Consider the following 23,982-nt stretch of genomic DNA (forward strand, 5'->3'; position numbering starts at 1 on the left):
GTGGATATGGTATGATACTAAAACGAGAAAACAACTTTTCAGATCGAGTTAACGACCCTGTCCCAATGGGCAAAAAAGTTCCTATGTTAACACCTATGGATTTTGAGTGAAAAATAACCCGGAAGCGAAAGGGAAAAAATTCGTATTTTAACCATTTATATGTGTAACACTCTTAAACTTGAGCGTTTCCTTACAGATTCGTCGAAAAACATCGAAAGAAATAAAGGTTTTTCACATAGTCATTCGGGTGCCTCCACGAGGGTCTTTTCGTAAGGGTTGAGGTTGTGAAGTCTTTTCGACACGAGTAAATGTATTTTTTCTTCCATATTTTAAGCTTATGACAATCTTTAGTGGATATGGTATGATACTAAAACGAGAAAACAACTTTTCAGATCGAGTTAACGACCCTGTCCCAATGGGCAAAAAAGTTCCTATGTTAACACCTATGGATTTTGAGTGAAAAATGGCCCGGAAGCGAAAGTGAAAAAAATTCGTATTTTAACCATTTATATGTGTAAGACTCTTAAACTTGAGCGTTTCCTTACAGATTCGTCGAAAAACATCGAAAGAAATAAAGGTTTTTCACATAGTCATTCGGGTGCCTCCACGAGGGTCTTTTCGTAAGGGTTGAGGTTGTGAAGTCTTTTCGACACGAGTAAATGTATTTTTTCTTCCATATTTTAAGCTTAGGACAATCTTTAGTGGATATGGTATGATACTAAAACGAGAAAACAACTTTTCAGATCGAGTTAACGACCCTGTCCCAATGGGCAAAAAAGTTCCTATGTTAACACCTATGGATTTTGAGTGAAAAATGGCCCGGAAGCGAAAGGGAAAAAATTCGTATTTTAACCATTTATATGTGTAACACTCTTAAACTTGAGCGTTTCCTTACAGATTCGTCGAAAAACATCGAAAGAAATAAAGGTTTTTCACATAGTCATTCGGGTGCCTCCACGAGGGTCTTTTCGTAAGGGTTGAGGTTGTGAAGTCTTTTCGACACGAGTAAATGTATTTTTTCTTCCATATTTTAAGCTTAGGACAATCTTTAGTGGATATGGTATGATACTAAAACGAGAAAACAACTTTTCAGATCGAGTTAACGACCCTGTCCCAATGGGCAAAAAAGTTCCTATGTTAACACCTATGGATTTTGAGTGAAAAATGGCCCGGAAGCGAAAGTGAAAAAAATTCGTATTTTAACCATTTATATGTGTAAGACTCTTAAACTTGAGCGTTTCCTTACAGATTCGTCGAAAAACATCGAAAGAAATAAAGGTTTTTCACATAGTCATTCGGGTGCCTCCACGAGGGTCTTTTCGTAAGGGTTGAGGTTGTGAAGTCTTTTCGACACGAGTAAATGTATTTTTTCTTCCATATTTTAAGCTTAGGACAATCTTTAGTGGATATGGTATGATACTAAAACGAGAAAACAACTTTTCAGATCGAGTTAACGACCCTGTCCCAATGGGCAAAAAAGTTCCTATTTTAACACCTATGGATTTTGAGTGAAAAATGGCCCGGAAGCGAAAGGGAAAAAATTCGTATTTTAACCATTTATATGTGTAAGACTCTTAAACTTGAGCGTTTCCTTATAGATTCGTCGAAAAACATCGAAAGAAACAAAGGTTTTTCACATAGTCATTCGGGTGCCTCCACGAGGGTCTTTTCGTAAGGGTTGAGGTTGTGAAGTCTTTTCGACACGAGTAAATGTATTTTTTCTTCCATATTTTAAGCTTAGGACAATCTTTAGTGGATATGGTATGATACTAAAACGAGAAAACAACTTTTCAGATCGAGTTAACGACCCTGTCCCAATGGGCAAAAAAGTTCCTATGTTAACACCTATGGATTTTGAGTGAAAAATGGCCCGGAAGCGAAAGGGAAAAAAATTCGTATTTTAACCATTTATATGTGTAAGGCTCTTAAACTTGAGGGTTTCCTTACAGATTCGTCGAAAAACATCGAAAGAAATAAAGGTTTTTCTCATAGTCATTCGGGTGCCTCCACGAGGGTCTTTTCGTAAGGGTTGAGGTTGTGAAGTCTTTTCGACACGAGTAAATGTATTTTTTCTTCCATATTCTAAGATTAGGACAATCTTTAGTGGATATGGTATGATACTAAAACGAGAAAACAACTTTTCAGATCGAGTTAACGACCCTGTCCCAATGGGCAAAAAAGTTCCTATGTTAACACCTATGGATTTTGAGTGAAAAATGGCCCGGAAGCGAAAGTGAAAAAAATTCGTATTTTAACCATTTATATGTGTAAGACTCTTAAACTTGAGCGTTTCCTTACAGATTCGTCGAAAAACATCGAAAGAAATAAAGGTTTTTCACATAGTCATTCGGGTGCCTCCACGAGGGTCTTTTCGTAAGGGTTGAGGTTGTGAAGTCTTTTCGACACGAGTAAATGTATTTTTTCTTCCATATTTTAAGCTTAGGACAATCTTTAGTGGATATGGTATGATACTAAAACGAGAAAACAACTTTTCAGATCGAGTTAACGACCCTGTCCCAATGGGCAAAAAAGTTCCTATGTTAACACCTATGGATTTTGAGTGAAAAATGGCCCGGAAGCGAAAGGGAAAAAATTCGTATTTTAACCATTTATATGTGTAACACTCTTAAACTTGAGCGTTTCCTTACAGATTCGTCGAAAAACATCGAAAGAAATAAAGGTTTTTCACATAGTCATTCGGGTGCCTCCACGAGGGTCTTTTCGTAAGGGTTGAGGTTGTGAAGTCTTTTCGACACGAGTAAATGTATTTTTTCTTCCATATTTTAAGCTTAGGACAATCTTTAGTGGATATGGTATGATACTAAAACGAGAAAACAACTTTTCAGATCGAGTTAACGACCCTGTCCCAATGGGCAAAAAAGTTCCTATGTTAACAGCTATGGATTTTGAGTGAAAAATGGCCCGGAAGCGAAAGTGAAAAAAATTCGTATTTTAACCATTTATATGTGTAAGACTCTTAAACTTGAGCGTTTCCTTACAGATTCGTCGAAAAACATCGAAAGAAATAAAGGTTTTTCACATAGTCATTCGGGTGCCTCCACGAGGGTCTTTTCGTAAGGGTTGAGGTTGTGAAGTCTTTTCGACACGAGTAAATGTATTTTTTCTTCCATATTTTAAGCTTAGGACAATCTTTAGTGGATATGGTATGATACTAAAACGAGAAAACAACTTTTCAGATCGAGTTAACGACCCTGTCCCAATGGGCAAAAAAGTTCCTATTTTAACACCTATGGATTTTGAGTGAAAAATGGCCCGGAAGCGAAAGGGAAAAAATTCGTATTTTAACCATTTATATGTGTAAGACTCTTAAACTTGAGCGTTTCCTTATAGATTCGTCGAAAAACATCGAAAGAAACAAAGGTTTTTCACATAGTCATTCGGGTGCCTCCACGAGGGTCTTTTCGTAAGGGTTGAGGTTGTGAAGTCTTTTCGACACGAGTAAATGTATTTTTTCTTCCATATTTTAAGCTTAGGACAATCTTTAGTGGATATGGTATGATACTAAAACGAGAAAACAACTTTTCAGATCGAGTTAACGACCCTGTCCCAATGGGCAAAAAAGTTCCTATGTTAACACCTATGGATTTTGAGTGAAAAATGGCCCGGAAGCGAAAGGGAAAAAAATTCGTATTTTAACCATTTATATGTGTAAGGCTCTTAAACTTGAGGGTTTCCTTACAGATTCGTCGAAAAACATCGAAAGAAATAAAGGTTTTTCTCATAGTCATTCGGGTGCCTCCACGAGGGTCTTTTCGTAAGGGTTGAGGTTGTGAAGTCTTTTCGACACGAGTAAATGTATTTTTTCTTCCATATTCTAAGATTAGGACAATCTTTAGTGGATATGGTATGATACTAAAACGAGAAAACAACTTTTCAGATCGAGTTAACGACCCTGTCCCAATGGGCAAAAAAGTTCCTATGTTAACACCTATGGATTTTGAGTGAAAAATGGCCCGGAAGCGAAAGTGAAAAAAATTCGTATTTTAACCATTTATATGTGTAAGACTCTTAAACTTGAGCGTTTCCTTACAGATTCGTCGAAAAACATCGAAAGAAATAAAGGTTTTTCACATAGTCATTCGGGTGCCTCCACGAGGGTCTTTTCGTAAGGGTTGAGGTTGTGAAGTCTTTTCGACACGAGTAAATGTATTTTTTCTTCCATATTTTAAGCTTAGGACAATCTTTAGTGGATATGGTATGATACTAAAATGAGAAAACAACTTTTCAGATCGAGTTAACGACCCTGTCCCAATGGGCAAAAAAGTTCCTATGTTAACACCTATGGATTTTGAGTGAAAAATGGCCCGGAAGCGAAAGGGAAAAAATTCGTATTTTAACCATTTATATGTGTAACACTCTTAAACTTGAGCGTTTCCTTATAGATTCGTCGAAAAACATCGAAAGAAATAAAGGTTTTTCACATAGTCATTCGGGTGCCTCCACGAGGGTCTTTTCGTAAGGGTTGAGGTTGTGAAGTCTTTTCGACACGAGTAAATGTATTTTTTCTTCCATATTTTAAGCTTAGGACAATCTTTAGTGGATATGGTATGATACTAAAACGAGAAAACAACTTTTCAGATCGAGTTAACGACCCTGTCCCAATGGGCAAAAAAGTTCCTATGTTAACACCTATGGATTTTGAGTGAAAAATGGCCCGGAAGCGAAAGGGAAAAAATTCGTATATTAACCATTTATATGTGTAACACTCTTAAACTTGAGCGTTTCCTTACAGATTCGTCGAAAAACATCGAAAGAAATAAAGGTTTTTCACATAGTCATTCGGGTGCCTCCACGAGGGTCTTTTCGTAAGGGTTGAGGTTGTGAAGTCTTTTCGACACGAGTAAATGTATTTTTTCTTCCATATTTTAAGCTTAGGACAATCTTTAGTGGATATGGTATGATACTAAAACGAGAAAACAACTTTTCAGATCGAGTTAACGACCCTGTCCCAATGGGCAAAAAAGTTCCTATTTTAACACCTATGGATTTTGAGTGAAAAATGGCCCGGAAGCGAAAGGGAAAAAATTCGTATTTTAACCATTTATATGTGTAAGACTCTTAAACTTGAGCGTTTCCTTATAGATTCGTCGAAAAACATCGAAAGAAACAAAGGTTTTTCACATAGTCATTCGGGTGCCTCCACGAGGGTCTTTTCGTAAGGGTTGAGGTTGTGAAGTCTTTTCGACACGAGTAAATGTATTTTTTCTTCCATATTTTAAGCTTAGGACAATCTTTAGTGGATATGGTATGATACTAAAACGAGAAAACAACTTTTCAGATCGAGTTAACGACCCTGTCCCAATGGGCAAAAAAGTTCCTATGTTAACACCTATGGATTTTGAGTGAAAAATGGCCCGGAAGCGAAAGGGAAAAAATTCGTATTTTAACCATTTATATGTGTAACACTCTTAAACTTGAGCGTTTCCTTACAGATTCGTCGAAAAACATCGAAAGAAATAAAGGTTTTTCACATAGTCATTCGGGTGCCTCCACGAGGGTCTTTTCGTAAGGGTTGAGGTTGTGAAGTCTTTTCGACACGAGTAAATGTATTTTTTCTTCCATATTTTAAGCTTAGGACAATCTTTAGTGGATATGGTATGATACTAAAACGAGAAAACAACTTTTCAGATCGAGTTAACGACCCTGTCCCAATGGGCAAAAAAGTTCCTATGTTAACACCTATGGATTTTGAGTGAAAAATGGCCCGGAAGCGAAAGTGAAAAAAATTCGTATTTTAACCATTTATATGTGTAAGACTCTTAAACTTGAGCGTTTCCTTACAGATTCGTCGAAAAACATCGAAAGAAATAAAGGTTTTTCACATAGTCATTCGGGTGCCTCCACGAGGGTCTTTTCGTAAGGGTTGAGGTTGTGAAGTCTTTTCGACACGAGTAAATGTATTTTTTCTTCCATATTTTAAGCTTAGGACAATCTTTAGTGGATATGGTATGATACTAAAACGAGAAAACAACTTTTCAGATCGAGTTAACGACCCTGTCCCAATGGGCAAAAAAGTTCCTATTTTAACACCTATGGATTTTGAGTGAAAAATGGCCCGGAAGCGAAAGGGAAAAAATTCGTATTTTAACCATTTATATGTGTAAGACTCTTAAACTTGAGCGTTTCCTTATAGATTCGTCGAAAAACATCGAAAGAAACAAAGGTTTTTCACATAGTCATTCGGGTGCCTCCACGAGGGTCTTTTCGTAAGGGTTGAGGTTGTGAAGTCTTTTCGACACGAGTAAATGTATTTTTTCTTCCATATTTTAAGCTTAGGACAATCTTTAGTGGATATGGTATGATACTAAAACGAGAAAACAACTTTTCAGATCGAGTTAACGACCCTGTCCCAATGGGCAAAAAAGTTCCTATGTTAACACCTATGGATTTTGAGTGAAAAATGGCCCGGAAGCGAAAGGGAAAAAATTCGTATTTTAACCATTTATATGTGTAACACTCTTAAACTTGAGCGTTTCCTTACAGATTCGTCAAAAAACATCGAAAGAAATAAAGGTTTTTCACATAGTCATTCGGGTGCCTCCACGAGGGTCTTTTCGTAAGGGTTGAGGTTGTGAAGTCTTTTCGACACGAGTAAATGTATTTTTTCTTCCAGATTTTAAGCTTAGGACAATCTTTAGTGGATATGGTATGATACTAAAACGAGAAAACAACTTTTCAGATCGAGTTAACGACCTTGTCCCAATGGGCAAAAAAGTTCCTATGTTAACACCTATGGATTTTGAGTGAAAAATGGCCCGGAAGCGAAAGGGAAAAAATTCGTATTTTAACCATTTATATGTGTAACACTCTTAAACTTGAGCGTTTCCTTACAGATTCGTCGAAAAACATCGAAAGAAATAAAGGTTTTTCACATAGTCATTCGGGTGCCTCCACGAGGGTCTTTTCGTAAGGGTTGAGGTTGTGAAGTCTTTTCGACACGAGTAAATGTATTTTTTCTTCCATATTTTAAGCTTAGGACAATCTTTAGTGGATATGGTATGATACTAAAACGAGAAAACAACTTTTCAGATCGAGTTAACGACCCTGTCCCAATGGGCAAAAAAGTTCCTATGTTAACACCTATGGATTTTGAGTGAAAAATGGCCCGGAAGAGAAAGTGAAAAAAATTCGTATTTTAACCATTTATATGTGTAAGACTCTTAAACTTGAGCGTTTCCTTACAGATTCGTCGAAAAACATCGAAAGAAATAAAGGTTTTTCACATAGTCATTCGGGTGCCTCCACGAGGGTCTTTTCGTAAGGGTTGAGGTTGTGAAGTCTTTTCGACACGAGTAAATGTATTTTTTCTTCCATATTTTAAGCTTAGGACAATCTTTAGTGGATATGGTATGATACTAAAACGAGAAAACAACTTTTCAGATCGAGTTAACGACCCTGTCCCAATGGGCAAAAAAGTTCCTATGTTAACACCTATGGATTTTGAGTGAAAAATGGCCCGGAAGCGAAAGGGAAAAAATTCGTATTTTAACCATTTATATGTGTAACACTCTTAAACTTGAGCGTTTCCTTACAGATTCGTCGAAAAACATCGAAAGAAATAAAGGTTTTTCACATAGTCATTCGGGTGCCTCCACGAGGGTCTTTTCGTAAGGGTGGAGGTTGTGAAGTCTTTTCGACACGAGTAAATGTATTTTTTCTTCCATATTTTAAGCTTATGACAATCTTTAGTGGATATGGTATGATACTAAAACGAGAAAACAACTTTTCAGATCGAGTTAACGACCCTGTCCCAATGGGCAAAAAAGTTCCTATGTTAACACCTATGGATTTTGAGTGAAAAATGGCCCGGAAGCGAAAGTGAAAAAAATTCGTATTTTAACCATTTATATGTGTAAGACTCTTAAACTTGAGCGTTTCCTTACAGATTCGTCGAAAAACATCGAAAGAAATAAAGGTTTTTCACATAGTCATTCGGGTGCCTCCACGAGGGTCTTTTCGTAAGGGTTGAGGTTGTGAAGTCTTTTCGACACGAGTAAATGTATTTTTTCTTCCATATTTTAAGCTTAGGACAATCTTTAGTGGATATGGTATGATACTAAAACGAGAAAACAACTTTTCAGATCGAGTTAACGACCCTGTCCCAATGGGCAAAAAAGTTCCTATGTTAACACCTATGGATTTTGAGTGAAAAATGGCCCGGAAGCGAAAGGGAAAAAATTCGTATTTTAACCATTTATATGTGTAACACTCTTAAACTTGAGCGTTTCCTTACAGATTCGTCGAAAAACATCGAAAGAAATAAAGGTTTTTCACATAGTCATTCGGGTGCCTCCACGAGGGTCTTTTCGTAAGGGTTGAGGTTGTGAAGTCTTTTCGACACGAGTAAATGTATTTTTTCTTCCATATTTTAAGCTTAGGACAATCTTTAGTGGATATGGTATGATACTAAAACGAGAAAACAACTTTTCAGATCGAGTTAACGACCCTGTCCCAATGGGCAAAAAAGTTCCTATGTTAACAGCTATGGATTTTGAGTGAAAAATGGCCCGGAAGCGAAAGTGAAAAAAATTCGTATTTTAACCATTTATATGTGTAAGACTCTTAAACTTGAGCGTTTCCTTACAGATTCGTCGAAAAACATCGAAAGAAATAAAGGTTTTTCACATAGTCATTCGGGTGCCTCCACGAGGGTCTTTTCGTAAGGGTTGAGGTTGTGAAGTCTTTTCGACACGAGTAAATGTATTTTTTCTTCCATATTTTAAGCTTAGGACAATCTTTAGTGGATATGGTATGATACTAAAACGAGAAAACAACTTTTCAGATCGAGTTAACGACCCTGTCCCAATGGGCAAAAAAGTTCCTATTTTAACACCTATGGATTTTGAGTGAAAAATGGCCCGGAAGCGAAAGGGAAAAAATTCGTATTTTAACCATTTATATGTGTAAGACTCTTAAACTTGAGCGTTTCCTTATAGATTCGTCGAAAAACATCGAAAGAAACAAAGGTTTTTCACATAGTCATTCGGGTGCCTCCACGAGGGTCTTTTCGTAAGGGTTGAGGTTGTGAAGTCTTTTCGACACGAGTAAATGTATTTTTTCTTCCATATTTTAAGCTTAGGACAATCTTTAGTGGATATGGTATGATACTAAAACGAGAAAACAACTTTTCAGATCGAGTTAACGACCCTGTCCCAATGGGCAAAAAAGTTCCTATGTTAACACCTATGGATTTTGAGTGAAAAATGGCCCGGAAGCGAAAGGGAAAAAATTCGTATTTTAACCATTTATATGTGTAACACTCTTAAACTTGAGCGTTTCCTTACAGATTCGTCAAAAAACATTGAAAGAAATAAAGGTTTTTCACATAGTCATTCGGGTGCCTCCACGAGGGTCTTTTCGTAAGGGTTGAGGTTGTGAAGTCTTTTCGACACGAGTAAATGTATTTTTTCTTCCATATTTTAAGCTTAGGACAATCTTTAGTGGATATGGTATGATACTAAAACGAGAAAACAACTTTTCAGATCGAGTTAACGACCCTGTCCCAATGGGCAAAAAAGTTCCTATGTTAACACCTATGGATTTTGAGTGAAAAATGGCCCGGAAGCGAAAGGGAAAAAATTCGTATTTTAACCATTTATATGTGTAACACTCTTAAACTTGAGCGTTTCCTTACAGATTCGTCGAAAAACATCGAAAGAAATAAAGGTTTTTCACATAGTCATTCGGGTGCCTCCACGAGGGTCTTTTCGTAAGGGTTGAGGTTGTGAAGTCTTTTCGACACGAGTAAATGTATTTTTTCTTCCATATTTTAAGCTTAGGACAATCTTTAGTGGATATGGTATGATACTAAAACGAGAAAACAACTTTTCAGATCGAGTTAACGACCCTGTCCCAATGGGCAAAAAAGTTCCTATGTTAACACCTATGGATTTTGAGTGAAAAATGGCCCGGAAGCGAAAGTGAAAAAAATTCGTATTTTAACCATTTATATGTGTAAGACTCTTAAACTTGAGCGTTTCCTTACAGATTCGTCGAAAAACATCGAAAGAAATAAAGGTTTTTCACATAGTCATTCGGGTGCCTCCACGAGGGTCTTTTCGTAAGGGTTGAGGTTGTGAAGTCTTTTCGACACGAGTAAATGTATTTTTTCTTCCATATTTTAAGCTTAGGACAATCTTTAGTGGATATGGTATGATACTAAAATGAGAAAACAACTTTTCAGATCGAGTTAACGACCCTGTCCCAATGGGCAAAAAAGTTCCTATGTTAACACCTATGGATTTTGAGTGAAAAATGGCCCGGAAGCGAAAGGGAAAAAATTCGTATTTTAACCATTTATATGTGTAACACTCTTAAACTTGAGCGTTTCCTTACAGATTCGTCGAAAAACATCGAAAGAAATAAAGGTTTTTCACATAGTCATTCGGGTGCCTCCACGAGGGTCTTTTCGTAAGGGTTGAGGTTGTGAAGTCTTTTCGACACGAGTAAATGTATTTTTTCTTCCATATTTTAAGCTTAGGACAATCTTTAGTGGATATGGTATGATACTAAAACGAGAAAACAACTTTTCAGATCGAGTTAACGACCCTGTCCCAATGGGCAAAAAAGTTCCTATGTTAACACCTATGGATTTTGAGTGAAAAATGGCCCGGAAGCGAAAGGGAAAAAATTCGTATTTTAACCATTTATATGTGTAACACTCTTAAACTTGAGCGTTTCCTTACAGATTCGTCGAAAAACATCGAAAGAAATAAAGGTTTTTCACATAGTCATTCGGGTGCCTCCACGAGGGTCTTTTCGTAAGGGTTGAGGTTGTGAAGTCTTTTCGACACGAGTAAATGTATTTTTTCTTCCATATTTTAAGCTTAGGACAATCTTTAGTGGATATGGTATGATACTAAAACGAGAAAACAACTTTTCAGATCGAGTTAACGACCCTGTCCCAATGGGCAAAAAAGTTCCTATTTTAACACCTATGGATTTTGAGTGAAAAATGGCCCGGAAGCGAAAGGGAAAAAATTCGTATTTTAACCATTTATATGTGTAAGACTCTTAAACTTGAGCGTTTCCTTATAGATTCGTCGAAAAACATCGAAAGAAACAAAGGTTTTTCACATAGTCATTCGGGTGCCTCCACGAGGGTCTTTTCGTAAGGGTTGAGGTTGTGAAGTCTTTTCGACACGAGTAAATGTATTTTTTCTTCCATATTTTAAGCTTAGGACAATCTTTAGTGGATATGGTATGATACTAAAACGAGAAAACAACTTTTCAGATCGAGTTAACGACCCTGTCCCAATGGGCAAAAAAGTTCCTATGTTAACACCTATGGATTTTGAGTGAAAAATGGCCCGGAAGCGAAAGGGAAAAAATTCGTATTTTAACCATTTATATGTGTAACACTCTTAAACTTGAGCGTTTCCTTACAGATTCGTCGAAAAACATCGAAAGAAATAAAGGTTTTTCACATAGTCATTCGGGTGCCTCCACGAGGGTCTTTTCGTAAGGGTTGAGGTTGTGAAGTCTTTTCGACACGAGTAAATGTATTTTTTCTTCCATATTTTAAGCTTAGGACAATCTTTAGTGGATATGGTATGATACTAAAACGAGAAAACAACTTTTCAGATCGAGTTAACGACCCTGTCCCAATGGGCAAAAAAGTTCCTATGTTAACACCTATGGATTTTGAGTGAAAAATGGCCCGGAAGCGAAAGTGAAAAAAATTCGTATTTTAACCATTTATATGTGTAAGACTCTTAAACTTGAGCGTTTCCTTACAGATTCGTCGAAAAACATCGAAAGAAATAAAGGTTTTTCACATAGTCATTCGGGTGCCTCCACGAGGGTCTTTTCGTAAGGGTTGAGGTTGTGAAGTCTTTTCGACACGAGTAAATGTATTTTTTCTTCCATATTTTAAGCTTAGGACAATCTTTAGTGGATATGGTATGATACTAAAACGAGAAAACAACTTTTCAGATCGAGTTAACGACCCTGTCCCAATGGGCAAAAAAGTTCCTATTTTAACACCTATGGATTTTGAGTGAAAAATGGCCCGGAAGCGAAAGGGAAAAAATTCGTATTTTAACCATTTATATGTGTAAGACTCTTAAACTTGAGCGTTTCCTTATAGATTCGTCGAAAAACATCGAAAGAAACAAAGGTTTTTCACATAGTCATTCGGGTGCCTCCACGAGGGTCTTTTCGTAAGGGTTGAGGTTGTGAAGTCTTTTCGACACGAGTAAATGTATTTTTTCTTCCATATTTTAAGCTTAGGACAATCTTTAGTGGATATGGTATGATACTAAAACGAGAAAACAACTTTTCAGATCGAGTTAACGACCCTGTCCCAATGGGCAAAAAAGTTCCTATGTTAACACCTATGGATTTTGAGTGAAAAATGGCCCGGAAGCGAAAGGGAAAAAATTCGTATTTTAACCATTTATATGTGTAACACTCTTAAACTTGAGCGTTTCCTTACAGATTCGTCAAAAAACATCGAAAGAAATAAAGGTTTTTCACATAGTCATTCGGGTGCCTCCACGAGGGTCTTTTCGTAAGGGTTGAGGTTGTGAAGTCTTTTCGACACGAGTAAATGTATTTTTTCTTCCAGATTTTAAGCTTAGGACAATCTTTAGTGGATATGGTATGATACTAAAACGAGAAAACAACTTTTCAGATCGAGTTAACGACCTTGTCCCAATGGGCAAAAAAGTTCCTATGTTAACACCTATGGATTTTGAGTGAAAAATGGCCCGGAAGCGAAAGGGAAAAAATTCGTATTTTAACCATTTATATGTGTAACACTCTTAAACTTGAGCGTTTCCTTACAGATTCGTCGAAAAACATCGAAAGAAATAAAGGTTTTTCACATAGTCATTCGGGTGCCTCCACGAGGGTCTTTTCGTAAGGGTTGAGGTTGTGAAGTCTTTTCGACACGAGTAAATGTATTTTTTCTTCCATATTTTAAGCTTAGGACAATCTTTAGTGGATATGGTATGATACTAAAACGAGAAAACAACTTTTCAGATCGAGTTAACGACCCTGTCCCAATGGGCAAAAAAGTTCCTATGTTAACACCTATGGATTTTGAGTGAAAAATGGCCCGGAAGCGAAAGGGAAAAAAATTCGTATTTTAACCATTTATATGTGTAAGACTCTTAAACTTGAGGGTTTCCTTACAGATTCGTCGAAAAACATCGAAAGAAATAAAGGTTTTTCACATAGTCATTCGGGTGCCTCCACGAGGGTCTTTTCGTAAGGGTTGAGGTTGTGAAGTCTTTTCGACACGAGTAAATGTATTTTTTCTTCCATATTTTAAGCTTAGGACAATCTTTAGTGGATATGGTATGATACTAAAACGAGAAAACAACTTTTCAGATCGAGTTAACGACCCTGTCCCAATGGGCAAAAAAGTTCCTATGTTAACACCTATGGATTTTGAGTGAAAAATGGCCCGGAAGCGAAAGTGAAAAAAATTCGTATTTTAACCATTTATATGTGTAAGACTCTTAAACTTGAGCGTTTCCTTACAGATTCGTCGAAAAACATCGAAAGAAACAAAGGTTTTTCACATAGTCATTCGGGTGCCTCCACGAGGGTCTTTTCGTAAGGGTTGAGGTTGTGAAGTCTTTTCGACACGAGTAAATGTATTTTTTCTTCCATATTCTAAGATTAGGACAATCTTTAGTTGATATGGTATGATACTAAACCGAGAAAACAACTTTTAAAATCGAGTTAACGACCCTGTCTCAATGGGCAAAAAAGTTCCTATGTTAACACCTATGGATTTTGAGTGAAAAATGGCCCGGAAGCGAAAGGGAAAAAAATTCGTATTTTAACCATTTATATGTGTAAGACTCTTAAACTTGAGGGTTTCCTTACAGATTCGTCGAAAAACATCGAAAGAAATAAAGGTTTTTCACATAGTCATTCGGGTGCCTCCACGAGGGTCTTTTCGTAAGGGTTGAGGTTGTGAAGTCTTTTCGACACGAGTAAATGTATTTTTTCTTCCATATTCTAAGATTAGGACAATCTTTAGTTGATATGGTATGATACTAAAATGAGAAAACAACTTTTCAGATCGAGTTAACGACCCTGTCTCAATGGGCAAAAAAGTTCCTATGTTAACACCAATGGATTTTGAGTGAAAAATGGCCCGGAAGCGAAAGGGAAAAAATTCGTATTTTAACCATTTATATGTGTAACACTCTTAAACTTGAGCGTTTCCTTACAGATTCGTCGAAAAACATCGAAAGAAATAAAGGTTTTTCACATAGTCATTCGGGTGCCTCCACGAGGGTCTTTTCGTAAGGGTTGAGGTTGTGAAGTCTTTTCGACACGAGTAAATGTATTTTTTCTTCCATATTCTAAGATTAGGACAATCTTTAGTGGATATGGTATGATACTAAAACGAGAAAACAACTTTTCAGATCGAGTTAACGACCCTGTCCCAATGGGCAAAAAAGTTCCTATGTTAACACCTATGGATTTTGAGTGAAAAATGGCCCGGAAGCGAAAGGGAAAAAAATTCGTATTTTAACCATTTATATGTGTAAGACTCTTAAACTTGAGGGTTTCCTTACAGATTCGTCGAAAAACATCGAAAGAAATAAAGGTTTTTCACATAGTCATTCGGGTGCCTCCACGAGGGTCTTTTCGTAAGGGTTGAGGTTGTGAAGTCTTTTCGACACGAGTAAATGTATTTTTTCTTCCATATTTTAAGCTTAGGACAATCTTTAGTGGATATGGTATGATACTAAAACGAGAAAACAACTTTTCAGATCGAGTTAACGACCCTGTCCCAATGGGCAAAAAAGTTCCTATGTTAACACCTATGGATTTTGAGTGAAAAATGGCCCGGAAGCGAAAGTGAAAAAAATTCGTATTTTAACCATTTATATGTGTAAGACTCTTAAACTTGAGCGTTTCCTTACAGATTCGTCGAAAAACATCGAAAGAAACAAAGGTTTTTCACATAGTCATTCGGGTGCCTCCACGAGGGTCTTTTCGTAAGGGTTGAGGTTGTGAAGTCTTTTCGACACGAGTAAATGTATTTTTTCTTCCATATTCTAAGATTAGGACAATCTTTAGTTGATATGGTATGATACTAAACCGAGAAAACAACTTTTAAAATCGAGTTAACGACCCTGTCTCAATGGGCAAAAAAGTTCCTATGTTAACACCTATGGATTTTGAGTGAAAAATGGCCCGGAAGCGAAAGGGAAAAAAATTCGTATTTTAACCATTTATATGTGTAAGACTCTTAAACTTGAGGGTTTCCTTACAGATTCGTCGAAAAACATCGAAAGAAATAAAGGTTTTTCACATAGTCATTCGGGTGCCTCCACGAGGGTCTTTTCGTAAGGGTTGAGGTTGTGAAGTCTTTTCGACACGAGTAAATGTATTTTTTCTTCCATATTCTAAGATTAGGACAATCTTTAGTTGATATGGTATGATACTAAAATGAGAAAACAACTTTTCAGATCGAGTTAACGACCCTGTCTCAATGGGCAAAAAAGTTCCTATGTTAACACCAATGGATTTTGAGTGAAAAATGGCCCGGAAGCGAAAGGGAAAAAATTCGTATTTTAACCATTTATATGTGTAACACTCTTAAACTTGAGCGTTTCCTTACAGATTCGTCGAAAAACATCGAAAGAAATAAAGGTTTTTCACATAGTCATTCGGGTGCCTCCACGAGGGTCTTTTCGTAAGGGTTGAGGTTGTGAAGTCTTTTCGACACGAGTAAATGTATTTTTTCTTCCATATTCTAAGATTAGGACAATCTTTAGTTGATATGGTATGATACTAAAACGAGAAAACAACTTTTCAGATCGAGTTAACGACCCTGTCTCAATGGGCAAAAAAGTTCCTATGTTAACACCTATGGATTTTGAGTGAAAAATGGCCCGGAAGCGAAAGTGAAAAAAATTCGTATTTTAACCATTTATATGTGTAAGACTCTTAAACTTGAGCGTTTCCTTACAGATTCGTCGAAAAACATCGAAAGAAACAAAGGTTTTTCACATAGTCATTCGGGTGCCTCCACGAGGGTCTTTTCGTAAGGGTTGAGGTTGTGAAGTCTTTTCGACACGAGTAAATGTATTTTTTCTTCCATATTCTAAGATTAGGACAATCTTTAGTTGATATGGTATGATACTAAACCGAGAAAACAACTTTTAAAATCGAGTTAACGACCCTGTCTCAATGGGCAAAAAAGTTCCTATGTTAACACCTATGGATTTTGAGTGAAAAATGGCCCGGAAGCGAAAGGGAAAAAAATTCGTATTTTAACCATTTATATGTGTAAGACTCTTAAACTTGAGGGTTTCCTTACAGATTCGTCGAAAAACATCGAAAGAAATAAAGGTTTTTCACATAGTCATTCGGGTGCCTCCACGAGGGTCTTTTCGTAAGGGTTGAGGTTGTGAAGTCTTTTCGACACGAGTAAATGTATTTTTTCTTCCATATTCTAAGATTAGGACAATCTTTAGTTGATATGGTATGATACTAAAATGAGAAAACAACTTTTCAGATCGAGTTAACGACCCTGTCTCAATGGGCAAAAAAGTTCCTATGTTAACACCAATGGATTTTGAGTGAAAAATGGCCCGGAAGCGAAAGGGAAAAAATTCGTATTTTAACCATTTATATGTGTAACACTCTTAAACTTGAGCGTTTCCTTACAGATTCGTCGAAAAACATCGAAAGAAATAAAGGTTTTTCACATAGTCATTCGGGTGCCTCCACGAGGGTCTTTTCGTAAGGGTTGAGGTTGTGAAGTCTTTTCGACACGAGTAAATGTATTTTTTCTTCCATATTCTAAGATTAGGACAATCTTTAGTTGATATGGTATGATACTAAAACGAGAAAACAACTTTTCAGATCGAGTTAACGACCCTGTCTCAATGGGCAAAAAAGTTCCTATGTTAACACCTATGGATTTTGAGTGAAAAATGGCCCGGAAGCGAAAGGGAAAAAAATTCGTATTTTAACCATTTATATGTGTAAGGCTCTTAAACTTGAGGGTTTCCTTACAGATTCGTCGAAAAACATCGAAAGAAATAAAGGTTTTTCTCATAGTCATTCGGGTGCCTCCACGAGGGTCTTTTCGTAAGGGTTGAGGTTGTGAAGTCTTTTCGACACGAGTAAATGTATTTTTTCTTCCATATTCTAAGATTAGGACAATCTTTAGTTGATATGGTATGATACTAAAACGAGAAAACAACTTTTCAGATCGAGTTAACGACCCTGTCCCAATGGGCAAAAAAGTTCCTATGTTAACACCTATGGATTTTGAGTGAAAAATGGCCCGGAAGCGAAAGGGAAAAAATTCGTATTTTAACCATTTATATGTGTAACACTCTTAAACTTGAGCGTTTCCTTACAGATTCGTCGAAAAACATCGAAAGAAATAAAGGTTTTTCTCATAGTCATTCGGGTGCCTCCACGAGGGTCTTTTCGTAAGGGTTGAGGTTGTGAAGTCTTTTCGACACGAGTAAATGTATTTTTTCTTCCATATTTTAAGCTTAGGACAATCTTTAGTAGATATGGTATGATACTAAAACGAGAAAACAAATTTTCAGATCGAGTTAACGACCCTGTCCCAATGGGCAAAAAAGTTCCTATGTTAACACCTATGGATTTTGAGTGAAAAATGGCCCGGAAGCGAAAGGGAAAAAATTCGTATTTTAACCATTTATATGTGTAACACTCTTAAACTTGAGCTTTTCCTTACAGATTCGTCGAAAAACATCGAAAGAAATAAAGGTTTTTCACATAGTCATTCGGGTGCCTCCACGAGGGTCTTTTCGTAAGGGTTGAGGTTGTGAAGTCTTTTCGACACGAGTAAATGTATTTTTTCTTCCATATTTTAAGCTTAGGACAATCTTTAGTGGATATGGTATGATACTAAAACGAGAAAACAAATTTTCAGATCGAGTTAACGACCCTGTCCCAATGGGCAAAAAAGTTCCTATGCTAACACCTATGGATTATGAGTGAAAAATGGCCCGGAAGCGAAAGTGAAAAAAATTCGTATTTTAACCATTTATATGTGTAACACTCTTAAACTTGAGCGTTTCCTTACAGATTCGTCGAAAAACATCGAAAGAAACAAAGGTTTTTCACATAGTCATTCGGGTGCCTCCACGAGGGTCTTTTCGTAAGGGTTGAGGTTGTGAAGTCTTTTCGACACGAGTAAATGTATTTTTTCTTCCATATTCTAAGATTAGGAAAATCTTTAGTTGATATGGTATGATACTAAAACGAGAAAACAACTTTTCAGATCGAGTTAACGACCCTGTCTCAATGGGCAAAAAAGTTCCTATGTTAACACCTATGGATTTTGAGTGAAAAATGGCCCGGAAGCAAAAGGGAAAAAAATTCGTATTTTCACCATTTATATGTGTAAGACTCTTAAACTTGAGGGTTTCCTTACAGATTCGTCGAAAAACATCGAAAGAAATAAAGGTTTTTCACATAGTCATTCGGGTGCCTCCACGAGGGTCTTTTCGTAAGGGTTGAGGTTGTGAAGTCTTTTCGACACGAGTAAATGTATTTTTTCTTCCATATTTTAAGCTTAGGACAATCTTTAGTGGATATGGTATGATACTAAAACGAGAAAACAACTTTTCAGATCGAGTTAACGACCCTGTCCCAATGGGCAAAAAAGTTCCTATGTTAACACCTATGGATTTTGAGTGAAAAATGGCCCGGAAGCGAAAGGGAAAAAATTCGTATTTTAACCATTTATATGTGTAAGACTCTTAAACTTGAGCGTTTCCTTATAGATTCGTCGAAAAACATCGAAAGAAACAAAGGTTTTTCACATAGTCATTCGGGTGCCTCCACGAGGGTCTTTTCGTAAGGGTTGAGGTTGTGAAGTCTTTTCGACACGAGTAAATGTATTTTTTCTTCCATATTTTAAGCTTAGGACAATCTTTAGTGGATATGGTATGATACTAAAACGAGAAAACAACTTTTCAGATCGAGTTAACGACCCTGTCCCAATGGGCAAAAAAGTTCCTATGTTAACACCTATGGATTTTGAGTGAAAAATGGCCCGGAAGCGAAAGGGAAAAAATTCGTATTTTAACCATTTATATGTGTAAGACTCTTAAACTTGAGCGTTTCCTTATAGATTCGTCGAAAAACATCGAAAGAAACAAAGGTTTTTCACATAGTCATTCGGGTGCCTCCACGAGGGTCTTTTCGTAAGGGTTGAGGTTGTGAAGTCTTTTCGACACGAGTAAATGTATTTTTTCTTCCATATTTTAAGCTTAGGACAATCTTTAGTGGATATGGTATGATACTAAAACGAGAAAACAACTTTTCAGATCGAGTTAACGACCCTGTCCCAATGGGCAAAAAAGTTCCTATGTTAACACCTATGGATTTTGAGTGAAAAATGGCCCGGAAGCGAAAGGGAAAAAATTCGTATTTTAACCATTTATATGTGTAAGACTCTTAAACTTGAGCGTTTCCTTATAGATTCGTCGAAAAACATCGAAAGAAACAAAGGTTTTTCACATAGTCATTCGGGTGCCTCCACGAGGGTCTTTTCGTAAGGGTTGAGGTTGTGAAGTCTTTTCGACACGAGTAAATGTATTTTTTCTTCCATATTTTAAGCTTAGGACAATCTTTAGTGGATATGGTATGATACTAAAACGAGAAAACAACTTTTCAGATCGAGTTAACGACCCTGTCCCAATGGGCAAAAAAGTTCCTATGTTAACACCTATGGATTTTGAGTGAAAAATGGCCCGGAAGCGAAAGGGAAAAAATTCGTATTTTAACCATTTATATGTGTAACACTCTTAAACTTGAGCGTTTCCTTACAGATTCGTCGAAAAACATCGAAAGAAATAAAGGTTTTTCACATAGTCATTCGGGTGCCTCCACGAGGGTCTTTTCGTAAGGGTTGAGGTTGTGAAGTCTTTTCGACACGAGTAAATGTATTTTTTCTTCCATATTTTAAGCTTAGGACAATCTTTAGTGGATATGGTATGATACTAAAACGAGAAAACAACTTTTCAGATCGAGTTAACGACCCTGTCCCAATGGGCAAAAAAGTTCCTATGTTAACACCTATGGATTTTGAGTGAAAAATGGCCCGGAAGCGAAAGGGAAAAAATTCGTATTTTAACCATTTATATGTGTAACACTCTTAAACTTGAGCGTTTCCTTACAGATTCGTCGAAAAACATCGAAAGAAATAAAGGTTTTTCACATAGTCATTCGGGTGCCTCCACGAGGGTCTTTTCGTAAGGGTTGAGGTTGTGAAGTCTTTTCGACACGAGTAAATGTATTTTTTCTTCCATATTTTAAGCTTAGGACAATCTTTAGTGGATATGGTATGATACTAAAACGAGAAAACAACTTTTCAGATCGAGTTAACGACCCTGTCCCAATGGGCAAAAAAGTTCCTATGTTAACACCTATGGATTTTGAGTGAAAAATGGCCCGGAAGCGAAAGGGAAAAAATTCGTATTTTAACCATTTATATGTGTAACACTCTTAAACTTGAGCGTTTCCTTACAGATTCGTCGAAAAACATCGAAAGAAATAAAGGTTTTTCACATAGTCATTCGGGTGCCTCCACGAGGGTCTTTTCGTAAGGGTTGAGGTTGTGAAGTCTTTTCGACACGAGTAAATGTATTTTTTCTTCCATATTTTAAGCTTAGGACAATCTTTAGTGGATATGGTATGATACTAAAACGAGAAAACAACTTTTCAGATCGAGTTAACGACCCTGTCCCAATGGGCAAAAAAGTTCCTATGTTAACACCTATGGATTTTGAGTGAAAAATGGCCCGGAAGCGAAAGGGAAAAAATTCGTATTTTAACCATTTATATGTGTAACACTCTTAAACTTGAGCGTTTCCTTACAGATTCGTCGAAAAACATCGAAAGAAATAAAGGTTTTTCACATAGTCATTCGGGTGCCTCCACGAGGGTCTTTTCGTAAGGGTTGAGGTTGTGAAGTCTTTTCGACACGAGTAAATGTATTTTTTCTTCCATATTTTAAGCTTAGGACAATCTTTAGTGGATATGGTATGATACTAAAACGAGAAAACAACTTTTCAGATCGAGTTAACGACCCTGTCCCAATGGGCAAAAAAGTTCCTATGTTAACACCTATGGATTTTGAGTGAAAAATGGCCCGGAAGCGAAAGGGAAAAAATTCGTATTTTAACCATTTATATGTGTAACACTCTTAAACTTGAGCGTTTCCTTACAGATTCGTCGAAAAACATCGAAAGAAATAAAGGTTTTTCACATAGTCATTCGGGTGCCTCCACGAGGGTCTTTTCGTAAGGGTTGAGGTTGTGAAGTCTTTTCGACACGAGTAAATGTATTTTTTCTTCCATATTTTAAGCTTAGGACAATCTTTAGTGGATATGGTATGATACTAAAACGAGAAAACAACTTTTCAGATCGAGTTAACGACCCTGTCCCAATGGGCAAAAAAGTTCCTATGTTAACACCTATGGATTTTGAGTGAAAAATGGCCCGGAAGCGAAAGTGAAAAAAATTCGTATTTTAACCATTTATATGTGTAAGACTCTTAAACTTGAGCGTTTCCTTACAGATTCGTCGAAAAACATCGAAAGAAATAAAGGTTTTTCACATAGTCATTCGGGTGCCTCCACGAGGGTCTTTTCGTAAGGGTTGAGGTTGTGAAGTCTTTTCGACACGAGTAAATGTATTTTTTCTTCCATATTTTAAGCTTAGGACAATCTTTAGTGGATATGGTATGATACTAAAACGAGAAAACAACTTTTCAGATCGAGTTAACGACCCTGTCCCAATGGGCAAAAAAGTTCCTATGTTAACACCTATGGATTTTGAGTGAAAAATGGCCCGGAAGCGAAAGTGAAAAAAATTCGTATTTTAACCATTTATATGTGTAAGACTCTTAAACTTGAGCGTTTCCTTACAGATTCGTCGAAAAACATCGAAAGAAACAAAGGTTTTTCACATAGTCATTCGGGTGCCTCCACGAGGGTCTTTTCGTAAGGGTTGAGGTTGTGAAGTCTTTTCGACACGAGTAAATGTATTTTTTCTTCCATATTCTAAGATTAGGACAATCTTTAGTTGATATGGTATGATACTAAACCGAGAAAACAACTTTTAAAATCGAGTTAACGACCCTGTCTCAATGGGCAAAAAAGTTCCTATGTTAACACCTATGGATTTTGAGTGAAAAATGGCCCGGAAGCGAAAGGGAAAAAAATTCGTATTTTAACCATTTATATGTGTAAGACTCTTAAACTTGAGCGTTTCCTTACAGATTCGTCGAAAAACATCGAAAGAAATAAAGGTTTTTCACATAGTCATTCGGGTGCCTCCACGAGGGTCTTTTCGTAAGGGTTGAGGTTGTGAAGTCTTTTCGACACGAGTAAATGTATTTTTTCTTCCATATTCTAAGATTAGGACAATCTTTAGTTGATATGGTATGATACTAAAATGAGAAAACAACTTTTCAGATCGAGTTAACGACCCTGTCTCAATGGGCAAAAAAGTTCCTATGTTAACACCAATGGATTTTGAGTGAAAAATGGCCCGGAAGCGAAAGGGAAAAAATTCGTATTTTAACCATTTATATGTGTAACACTCTTAAACTTGAGCGTTTCCTTACAGATTCGTCGAAAAACATCGAAAGAAATAAAGGTTTTTCACATAGTCATTCGGGTGCCTCCACGAGGGTCTTTTCGTAAGGGTTGAGGTTGTGAAGTCTTTTCGACACGAGTAAATGTATTTTTTCTTCCATATTCTAAGATTAGGACAATCTTTAGTTGATATGGTATGATACTAAAACGAGAAAACAACTTTTCAGATCGAGTTAACGACCCTGTCTCAATGGGCAAAAAAGTTCCTATGTTAACACCTATGGATTTTGAGTGAAAAATGGCCCGGAAGCGAAAGGGAAAAAAATTCGTATTTTAACCATTTATATGTGTAAGGCTCTTAAACTTGAGGGTTTCCTTACAGATTCGTCGAAAAACATCGAAAGAAATAAAGGTTTTTCTCATAGTCATTCGGGTGCCTCCACGAGGGTCTTTTCGTAAGGGTTGAGGTTGTGAAGTCTTTTCGACACGAGTAAATGTATTTTTTCTTCCATATTCTAAGATTAGGACAATCTTTAGTGGATATGGTATGATACTAAAACGAGAAAACAACTTTTCAGATCGAGTTAACGACCCTGTCCCAATGGGCAAAAAAGTTCCTATGTTAACACCTATGGATTTTGAGTGAAAAATGGCCCGGAAGCGAAAGGGAAAAAATTCGTATTTTAACCATTTATATGTGTAACACTCTTAAACTTGTGCGTTTCCTTACAGATTCGTCGAAAAACATCGAAAGAAATAAAGGTTTTTCACATAGTCATTCGGGTGCCTCCACGAGGGTCTTTTCGTAAGGGTTGAGGTTGTGAAGTCTTTTCGACACGAGTAAATGTATTTTTTCTTCCATATTTTAAGCTTAGGACAATCTTTAGTGGATATGGTATGATACTAAAACGAGAAAACAAATTTTCAGATCGAGTTAACGACCCTGTCCCAATGGGCAAAAAAGTTCCTATGTTAACACCTATGGATTATGAGTGAAAAATGGCCCGGAAGCGAAAGTGAAAAAAATTCGTATTTTAACCATTTATATGTGTAAGACTCTTAAACTTGAGCGTTTCCTTACAGATTCGTCGAAAAACATCGAAAGAAACAAAGGTTTTTCACATAGTCATTCGGGTGCCTCCACGAGGGTCTTTTCGTAAGGGTTGAGGTTGTGAAGTCTTTTCGACACGAGTAAATGTATTTTTTCTTCCATATTCTAAGATTAGGAAAATCTTTAGTTGATATGGTATGATACTAAAACGAGAAAACAACTTTTCAGATCGAGTTAACGACCCTGTCTCAATGGGCAAAAAAGTTCCTATGTTAACACCTATGGATTTTGAGTGAAAAATGGCCCGGAAGCAAAAGGGAAAAAAATTCGTATTTTCAC

This window comes from Cucurbita pepo, chromosome 20, assembly GCF_057944985.1.
Source record: "Cucurbita pepo subsp. pepo isolate OVF chromosome 20, ASM5794498v1, whole genome shotgun sequence".
Classification (NCBI taxonomy): domain Eukaryota; kingdom Viridiplantae; phylum Streptophyta; class Magnoliopsida; order Cucurbitales; family Cucurbitaceae; genus Cucurbita; species Cucurbita pepo.